The sequence below is a fragment of the Rattus norvegicus genome, chromosome 2 (genome assembly GCF_021556685.1).
Source record: "Rattus norvegicus strain SHRSP/BbbUtx chromosome 2, alternate assembly SHRSP_T2T, whole genome shotgun sequence".
In the NCBI taxonomy this organism is placed as follows: Eukaryota; Metazoa; Chordata; class Mammalia; order Rodentia; family Muridae; genus Rattus; species Rattus norvegicus.
The window spans coordinates 34,715,331-34,726,335 of NC_141535.1; positions in this window are offsets into that span (position 1 = coordinate 34,715,331).

An 11,005-nucleotide genomic window follows, 5' to 3' on the forward strand; every position below is an offset into this window, starting at 1 on the left:
CTTAATGTTACCCATCAAATACGTGCTGTCTGTTCTGCCAAGCACACCATGGTAAAGCTAGAAGAAAAAGGAAAGGGATATCTTTCCCCAAAGCATTCTACGTTCAGCCAGAAGTTGCAATGAATAACTCAGTTTAAAAATCATGGGAGTTTTCTAATGTCTTCCATAAAGTTGCTATAATAAACATTGAAGTCTACAAAGCACATGCCATAACTGATGTTCTCCTTGATATGATTGATAACTCTTGTCTAGTACACAGCGCGCATAGGAGCCTGAAAGCCTTCTTCCTCACCTTAATTCCTTCCTGGTTCTAAGGCAACTGAGAAGCGGAACGATCCGGTGAAAGATTGCTGTCTGTGCAGCTGCTGTTTCGAAATGGGCCTCACCATGCAGCCCAGGCTGACCCGAAGCTGGCGACCGTCCAGCCTCAGACTTCCGAGGAATTGAATTAGAGGTGTGCCCTGACACGTCTGGATTGAAAGGTTGCTGTTAATAGGTAAATGGTGGTGGAGACTCTTGTAGTGTATTTCCTCCTGACTACAAAGACCCCTGTTGAAATCTCCCAAGTGCCTGGTGGAATGCAGATCCGAGTGCTGTGGATTGTCTGAAGAGGAGGAACACACTCCTGTTCCCTCTCTTCCTAATTTTTTCTGGATGGCACGCTTACCACGCTTTTAATTAAAACCTTTTCCACAAAAAGTACAATTTTCCTAGACCTTGGACTTCTTGACACGGCATTGGATTTCAGTTCTACTTCTTAGAGACTATAAAACTTAATTACTTATTTCAGACTTGATGGTACCAGATTTCCCCACTGCCATTCACAGACGGTCTCCCAGAATGATTCATGTAGGTATCAATTACCACACTGATTTCTTTTCTTTGAGGTCATTTTTTCCCCCAGTGTTCTAGAGTGGCCTTACTTTGACCCAAGCAACAGTCTGAGAACACAGGAAGCATGCCAACTGAATTCCAGAAGCAACTCCAAGGCATTCTCTCCTCTTTTCAGTCTGAAAAATGAGCTTGCATCAGGAAGAAACAGGGAGGGCGAACGCGACCTAAGAGCGAGCTAATAAATTACGTTCCTTGTTGATTCAGCTAATTGGAAATTTAGCCCAGGGTTGATTGCATTCCACACCCAAGCCTGCAGCGCTGGCGCACATTGTCGGGGTGCCGCTACAGCTGTCAGGGTAAAAGGATTTGCTTAAATATGCTCTCGTTGGCACTGCCAGCATAAAAACCAAGGGTAAAGTCACACGGATAGATAATGAGCCCTTTATCAAAGAAACTGTGTTGGACAATGTCACCGCTCAGAGACTTTGCTAAAAGAAACCCCAGTCTTTGTTCCCTCCATTGAATGAGCCCCAGAACTGTTGGAACTGCTGACACAACCTAGTCCGGAGTGCTCACTCGGGATGCAGGAAGCACATGACCCAGCCTCCTCCATCTAACTCCAGTCGCATAGCCTTTTCTCCGGTCCCACCATGATGTGCATGTTACGAAAATGCTTCTGGCCAGGTGAGACTGGTTTGACAGCATGATTTTTCCAGCAGCCCTGGTATCTTTTTTGTCACTCAAAGTCCTTATTGGGTGAACATCAGGATGCTAATGAGCGCTTTCTCCCGGCTGTCATAAACGAAGTGTGTGTTGAAGGTGTGACTAACAGCCATGTATCTGGTTTCTTGAGATGTTGATCTCTTTACTGCAGTGTTGGAAGGGGCACTTTCTGTCTTTCTGTCTTTCTGTCCGCGGGGATCTATTAGGTTGGCTTTCATGTCAGATTTGAGTGTTTGGTTCCTACAGGGGCTTTTACAAAAGTTGTTTTCGATTCATTGGCCCTAGATCATAGGCAGAAATTGTATGATGAGTTTCATATTGAAAATGACATTAACAGTCTCAGGGAGGTCATATCCTCGGGCCCTGGTCCCAGGAGTATACAAGAAAGAACAGGACTTCTGCTTCCCACCTGAGGACCACACCACCTGTTGCCCAGTTTGCTCCCAATTCTGCACTCGTCACCTGCCATATCTAGGCACTTTCACCTAAGACTATAATTAACTAACCTATTATCTGCGCACATTGGGGAGGAACTCTGGGAGAGTTCTAAGAGGATGTCAGACAGCTTTACCCCATCTTTGTATAATGAGCAGGTGTCATATACTACTAGCTTGACTTTGGGGTTTCTGATGAGGAAGCTGAGCTCTAAAAATGTTTGACAATTGTCTCTCTGCTGCAAAGGTATTTGCTGCCCTAAGTCACAGAGCTGGTTCTTGCTAGAACCATGATAAGAGCTGAAGTACATACCAGCCCCAAACCGGGCTGAATGGACTCTGGCCTTATGGTACCATTCTGGATCTGCTTGGTGCCTGGCGATACTTGGTAAATATAGCAGGCACCGTCAACTTATTGAAGAAGAGCTTTATGGCACAAATAAACGATGACAAGAAAAGTCAACAATGCCCTTGTAAAAGATTAGTAATTGTGTATGAAATTCAGGTGTCATGCCATAAGAAAAACACGAGGAGCAATACAGCCGATGATGCAATCCGCGGTAGAACTTACCCAGACGTGGAATGCTACAAAATCCTGTACCACAGAATTCTGGGTAAAGAAATGGCAGGTTCCTTGCCTTTTCTTTAGCTACTGAGCTTGAAAGGAAAAGAGAATACACAGCCATTGTTCCCAAACATGCATGTGACTCTGGATGTTTGCAAACACCCTTGTTCCCAATTCTATCACACAACCCAGATCAGACCCCATTAAAGCTGCATGCCCACATCCTCCTCATCCATGACACAAGCTCTGCATCGTGCTGAAAAACTGGGGTTACTAGCGGTGAAAGTGTGAGGTGAGCGTTCTGAGGTGAGCATTCTGAGGTGAGCATTCTCCCCAACTTGTAGTCAGCACTGTAGCAGAGAGAACTTCCCCAAGTTTCTGGTTTTTCTTTTCTCCCTCGTTCTTTCTTGGAAGGGATCCAGAAGCACTCTGGCTTTCTATTGTTAAGCGTTAAGTTTGAGGCAGGATCTTTGATTGTGTCTGAGCTCTCAAGTAGAAGTCCCTGCACAGGGGAATGCTTTGCACATATTAATTCACTTCATTTCTACAAACGTCCGAGGAAAGAGCTTCAGTGACATCTTTCCTTTTTACAGAAAAACACAGGAGTGAAGTGTTGAGCCCAAGCCGGTCTGCTGCAGACAAGGATCTGTATACCACACCGCGTAGAGTGACTCAGGTCCATACCTGCTCTTTTACTGTTTGCAGCTCTGGACATCAAGCTCAGACTCCCAAGTGAGACGAGTGCTCTCCAGCTTAGCTGTACTTCCAGATCTGACCTAATCTGATGGCTGCTTTCATGAAGTGAGCGTGGGGGGGGCACAACTGTTTTGGTGGACACCACCGAAACCCACCTGTATGGCTCACAACGCTCAAGATGGATGCTGTTTGGCTGTTTTCAGGATGGGCCATTGACTCTTGTAATTTTTGCCCCTCTGTCACCTTGCAAACAGACAAGTACATATGAGGGCTATTTTCCTCTGTTTTTTACATTTATTTATTTACTTATTTATTTGGTAGGGGTGGGGAAGAGGGGTATATGAGGGTAGTTTTTTTCCTCTATTTTTAGCAGTTATTGATTGATTGATTGGCTGGTTGGTTGATAGGGGTGGGGAAGAGGGGTATATGAGGGTAGTTTTTTTCCTCTATTTTTTAACAGTTATTGATTGACTGATTGGCTGGTTGGTTGGTAGGGGTGGGGAAGAGGGGTATATGTCACGGTATGGATATGGAAGTCAGATGACAACTGCTGAGGGATGGGGATCAAATTCAGGGTATGAAGTTTGAAGGTGAGTGACTATATCTGCTGACCCATCCTGCCGGTTCCCTGTTATATAGATCAACAGTTTAATAACTGAGGATTATTTATCATCTAGTTTCTCACCACTCAGATTGATATGAGAAAGGGGAGAATAAACTGCTCTTAAATTACCTTATGGGAGAGGACCCTGGCAGATCTGTTATGCTTCACACTTAACTGTCAATGACATCTTTGAGAGGAAATTCATGCCCTTACAATTCAGGAAGTCGGACTGCCAGGAATGTTAGGTAGCACCCAGCAGGAGGATGAAGTTAGTAGTAAATGCAGGAAGGCTAAAGGAAGACACACCAGCCTCTGCTTTGTCCAGGCCAGCCCTTGGAAGGACTATCTAGCCTGTACGGACTTTCACTGTCTCTCTGTGCCTACTGAGCACTCAGTGGTGGATTATTTTATACATGTTTTTGGTCATATATGTGTTTAATAGGTTTTCTCTGCCAATAAAATAAGCCAATTAAAGCTGAATTGAGAGTAAAATAGGGCAAGTTTATTTGTGGGCAGCTCTTGGATGAATTCACTGATCCTCAAAAGCAGGACCATGCAGACTGGGAGACAGAGGAGGGAAGGGAGAGAGAGAGCAAGCCCATACAGCAAGGGAAAATGCCAAGAGAGAGACAGAGACAGAGACACAGAGAGACAGATAGAGGGGGAAGAGAGACAGAAAAAAGAGATAGAGAGATAGAGAGACAGAGAGCAAATTGTCTGATCTATATAGGGAAGAGCCTCTGGAGAAGAAGGAAAGCCCAGCCCCTGGGCTGGAGATTTCAGAGTAGAGGGCGGGGTATGCCAGTCGTACCCTGTAACAGGTAGGGACTGAAGACTGCTGGGAGAGCCTTGAGGCCAGGTCTGTTTTGATATGTTACACAGGCATCTCAGCTACTTGTCCCGGGTCTGAAACGCAACCTCCTTGCTGCATGTTGACTAAAAATGAATATGGGGTGAGATAATCATCTATGATTATTTCCTGCTGACACTGGGGCATCAGTATGGAGGGCCCCAAAAGCTAGAATGTTGGCCAAGTCCAGGAAGAGCAGACTGTTTCACTTGTCCAGGCTCTGCAGGAACATCTGGGGCTAGAGACGTGAAGGGAGCAGTTAGAGCAGTTTGCAGTCTTTGATTGATTGGAAAAATCTGCTGGAACAGATATATGCTAGGGATAGGAGATAAAGTTAAGGAGTTTGGTAGAAAATTTTTTTCTTAGGTGTATACTTGAAACTTTTAGACCCATGGTCTTGGCAGTTAGAGGAAAGAGGGTTTCAAATTCAGGGAAAGGGATCCCACCCTCTGGAAAAGGCTGGTCGGGAAACAGGTTTTGATGCACAGTGTTTATCTGGAGTCCATTTGACCTGTGACCGGCTGATCTAAATCTATTGCCTGAAGTTTGCAAAAGTCTTTTAAATTTACAAAACAAGATAAGCTTTAGACATGTTAGCATTCCCATTGTTTATAATTTGTACTGAAAACCACACAGTCACAACTTTGTATCAGAGTAGAAGCTTAGGAAATGTATCACCATTTAAGCTTTCCACACCCTCCAAACTACATAACTTGCATTTGCCAACCTTAAAACACTTCCTTAGCTCTTCACACCAGAAATTTTCCCATCCTCAGAACTTACATAAACTTTACGCTTTTCCTATCCAGTTATTCACAAGACATAAGTGGTTGATTACTGGGGAGCAGTCACTGTAAAGAGAGATCCTTTAGATAAAGGAATAATAAAAAGTTACTTTGGAACCTGTTTTCTGAGTCTGGTAAACTGTGTCTAGACCTAGTAGTGGCAACTATAGGAGAATGAGGCCTGTGGCCTGATTTTTACATATGAAGAAAAAGCAACTGAAACCTTGGATTTCTGCTGTTAAACTAATCAGTCTTTTGAGAGTTTAGTCTTCCCACACTTTGGAGACCTGAGAAGGATAAATTTCACCTGAGTAAGCAGGAAATGCAGACCAACCTGCTTCTGAGTCTATAAAAGTGGCAGAGACTTACCACTACCTGGACAATCTGTCACCAAAGGTTCCTCTGTAGTGGGTGGGACATCCACCAGGCCCAGAAGATCTGACAGACTTTTCTATGAAGCAGGAATCTGGGGGAGGGAAGCTATCCTACCTTCGTCTAGGTAAAATGGAACAATTCACTTCCCAGTGTCCTGCCTATTCAGTTTGGACAGTGTGCTGTCAGCAGTTGATGCAAGTTTACAGCCCAGTGGCCGGATTTGCCTCATGTAAAGCAGGTTTCAGGTGCCCATTCTTCTTTTGAGGAGATTAGGGGTACTATCAGGAGCTAGCATGTCTATCACAAAAAAAAAAGTTTTTATTAAACATTTTAAATATCGTATTCTATAGACCTCTGAAGTGTTTAAGCACAATCTGTCTATCTAAAGTTTATTCGAATGGACACTTTTTGCTTGATTCTAGTTTTCATCCTAGGCTTAATCTTGAAAACATATACAGGAGGGTAAATAAGGTTTATTCCTATAATTATATCAGTACTTAGCATGACTACAAATATAGTTTTAGACATAATAAAGGATTTGATAATTTATAAGGTGACTATTAGCCTGTATTTCTTAATTATCACTAACAGTTTATAATAATTTAGTAGCTATCATAAGGCTAGGAATTTAGGTTTAGGCCTGTTAGGTTTGAGCCTTAAATATCATGATTTTGAACTGAAGATCTTTTAGTATCAAAATCAAACTTTTTTGTTTTATTTTTTTCAAGACAGGGTTTCTCTGTGGTAACAGTCCTGGCTGTCCTGAAACTTGCTCTGTAAGTGGGACAAGCTTGGTCTGAGATCAGTCTGCCTCTGCCTCTGGATTGCTGGGGCTAAAGGCATGTGCAACCACACCTGGCCAACAATTTAACTTTTAATCATACATAAAATCCATAGGGAGAATAACAACTTTATTGATCCTGAAAATGGACACAGTAAAGAAACCAAAATAGCTTTTTCTGTGGGTGTAAAAGGAAACAAAAATTATTCCTAATTGCCAAGGCTGTCTAGGAGAAAGGGAACTTGTGAGCTGGGGTAAGGCTTGTGAACAGGGACTTTGGGAACCTTGTGGCCAGCATTGACCTTGACTGGTTAATATGTACCACAGTTATATGCTAATGGAAGGATCACAATTGCCCCCTACTAGAAATAAGGAGAATGACTCCAATTTTAGGTAGCAGGAAGTTTCTTCAAACCCCTGAGGGAATGGGGGCTTTTGTCTCAATGCCTGACCTTGGGAAAAGGACTTTTCTTGGGGGACCAGACACACCATTATAGAATATGAAGATTGCAGGTGTGTTTTGGTGTGGTTTAGTTTACCCAAACAGCTAAGGCTTAAAAGGCAAAGAAGCTAGACAAACACCACTGTGAACTTCACCAGACCCTAAGACTTTATAGGTCTTGATTATCAAATATACCTTATTCATTAAACATATGTTGCTGTGTATCTAAATTTTTTAGTAGCTTGTGTTGAACAATTAGCAAACATGTAGGTAGCTAGACAGATATCTTAAACTAGCTTTTGTTAATCTCATTAGGCCTTAATTATCTTATAATTACATCATCACATACAGAATATTTGAAATTAGAATTGAACCTCATATACAGTATGTTGTGGCAAGTATAACCTTAAATTTCTATCATCACCACAGAAAAATCCATACCAATGTAAAGTATTTGGGACTTGCTGCTTTCTTAATCTGAAAGGAGGTACAATGATAAACAGAGTTCATTACATGGCAGGTAGAAAGCCATGTTGGCCAACATAGTTGCTATTTAAAAACATTTCTTTCCTAGTAAATCTATCTATATTTTTAAATGAAGAGTTGGATCCAACTTACATGTACACATACACTAAACAAGAGTTCACTCTCATATACAGTTAACCATGTATAGATTTTTAATCATAAGCCTTTTGTTAAAGGTTTAAAGCCAAATTTTGTTGCAGATTATATAGATTTTAAGTCATACTCAATGAGCAACTTACAAATCCTTAGTTAAGAGTTTACAGCACAATCCTAAAGTATTATGTTGTTGTTGTTGTTTTCTTTTTCTTTTAAAGAGCAGAGTGAAAAGAAACCAGAAATTAAAAAATTTTAAGAGTTGGGGAGGTTTGGGAGCATAGAGCAGAGCAAGTTTAGATATAAGATATTTGTGAATCGTTTGTCGCTGAGTGACAGTGGGAATTTGGAAATCGGGTGTGCCAATTTCTGGCCATTGAAAGAAGCCAAGCTGTTGTAATATGTTCTGAGTCCATGAAGGAAGAGAGAGCGTGCTGAACTTAGCACAGGCTGGCTGCAGAAAGCCAATGGAGTGGTCCACATGGACAGGCTGCAAGTGCCAGCACCACGTGGAGGGCACAAAGTGGGCTTATGAGTTAGACTCTAGAATTTAGATTCAAATTTACAGACAGATGATTCGTACATACCTCAGCAATAGCGTAGGAGCGTCCGATCAGCAGCTTGGACAGGAGCAGGAGTGTGTACAGAGTGCACCAGATAAAAAGTTTGGAACCCAAGTCCCTGCTAGTAGGACTCTGAGCGGTAGAATATCAACTACAGAGCAGAGAGACTAGAGAGGTACTGGGTGGCATCCTACTAGATAGCTGGGGGTAGAGCAATGGAGATGAGGTAGCCTCAGAAAGGACGTCTTCAAATCCAAAGGCTCTCCAGAACAGAGACTGCCATCGTTCAAGAACTTGCGTCTTGGCAGGGGATCCTGGGGTCCTGGACCTGGAAGAAAGATTGGCACTTTTTAAGGCAATGGCTGGAAAAGTAGCGGGGAGGGGCTTATCAAGCCAAAAGTCAATTGCATCAGGCAGAGAAATACAGGGGTAGAGGAGTGGCTCTGAATGGCCAGCTTGGCTTAGCCCACCAGGCTGAGTGATCGACTTCTGAGTGTTTGGCACCAAGACAATGGATTTTTCTCTGCCAACAAAATAAGACAATTCATGCCAAATTGAAAGTTAAAAGGGTCAGGTTTATTTAGGGGCAGCTCTTGGGTAGGTTCACCTCTCCCAAGAAGTAGGGCCAGAGAAATCACCAAGCAGATAGGAAGATGGGGGGAGGAAGGGGAAGCATCCCCATGCAGGGTGAAATTCAGAATGGGGGGCGGGGCAGAGAGAGAGAGAGAGAGAGAGAGGCAGAGACAGAGACACAGACAGATGAGAGACAGAGACAAAGATACAGAGAGACCAATCATCTGGACCATATAAGGAAAGAGCTTATGAGGGAGGGGAAGCCCAGCCCCTGGGCTGGAAAGTTTAGGGTAGAGGGCAGGATTTGCCAGCCTTACTTTGTAACAGGTAAGGACTGTGGGATTCTGGGAGAACCAAAGAGACCTGGAGGCCAAGTCTGCTTTGATATGTTAAATAGGCCTATTGTCCCAAGCTTGGAACCCAAGGTCTTTTCTTGCTAAAGGCTGTGGATTCCCTGGGGGGGGGGGGGGGGGGAAGGTCAATAGATCAATAGCACTTGGAGTAGGAAGTGTGTCTCCTTGTCCTTCCTAGAGTTACATCCTGGAAGCCTGAATGAAATGCTACTATTTCTTAGTGTTTGTTTTCACGCTGTCCGTAAAACAACCCACAGGAGATTTTTCTTTGCAACTATTTTCGTCACACATAATACATCCAGCCCTCATTTTATCTCAGACCGACAAAGAATTCACGACCCACACCAGCATCCCTAGACTTGTCTCTCACATTTGTCTTTCCCCAAACGCAATGGAATCCAGGGTCTGCTGTTTCTCTCGGGACTTTGAGGAGTCTTCATGTCCGTCAAATGAGAACCAAAATAGCTGGGGTTTGTTATATAATTTTCTGTCTATAGAAATGCAAATGATGCTTTAAATTAGCATAATTTCAGAATGAGTATTTTGCTTTGTTGAAAGTCTCAGCTCTAACCCCATAGTCCAAATCACGTAAACACTAGTCTATTGGCATTCATATGACATTTTGGAAGCATTAGATGCCGTAATAATAATTTCTAAAAACTGAAATATTTTGTAAAAGTACAAGCATTCCTAGAGGTATCTTCATTTAAGTCATGTTGTGCACGCATAATAATTCGGTCAGGTGGAATTCTATTGGTGATCTTTCTGTAGATAATCAATCAATTGCACACATTTGGGCAGTTTTATCTCGTGATCGGCCGGCGTATCACGGGACTGTGGTGATCCACCACAGCTGTAACAAGTAACACAGCAATACCATTCACCCCTTGGCTGGGAAGTATGAGGCTTGATCCTTCTCCAAGGGCCTGGCCCTCTGTGAGGGCTCCGTTCCCAGTGACCTAAAGATGTCCCACAAGGCCTTGACTCTCACAGGCCTCTGTCACATGCCCTGTGAATTTTTAGAAAACACTGAAGAGCCCTACTAGAGCAGGATGCATTGGCCACTTCTCACCGGTTCCTCTTTTCATGTCTTACTCTCCCAGCTCTAATACAGGCCTCTTAAGCTATGAGAATGTTGATTTCAGCCACAGTGTATCAAGGTATATGAATCAAGTGGGACTATCATAACCTTTTCCTGGGTCCCAGTTCCTGGTGCAGCTGATTGGTTCAGAGAAGGTAGGGTGTGACTTGTGTTCCCCAAAAGGTGAAATGTCTAAAGTCTAGACTGAACCCTAGGCTGCTGTCACTTGCAATGTTTTTTTTTTTTTTTTAAAGATTTATTTATTATCTACAAGTACACTGTAGCTCTCTTCAGACACATCAGAAGAGGGCATCAGATCCCATTACAGATGGTTGTGAGCCACCATGTGGTTGCTGGGATTTGAACTCAGGACCTCTGGAAGAGCAGTCAGTGCTCTTAACCACTGAGCCATCTCCAGCCCATTTTTTTTTTTAAATTTTGTTTTGTTTTGTTTTTTATATTTACAAGAAATGTGATGGAAGCTGATTTATGAGGAGAGAAAGAACTACAACACCATCAGTTCGATGTACGGGCTTTGCTCAGCCCCACCTGTACATTAATTCTTACGATGTACAAAATATTTTTATACCCTCAAGGTGGAACGATGTCTTGTTCTTAGTTCATCCAGGTGGGACGTTTAATATATTGCACAAGATGTCATAAACCATTTTTAAAAGACAAGATGGAGATAAATAATTATGCTAGGAAAATAAATGTGTCGTGTGTGG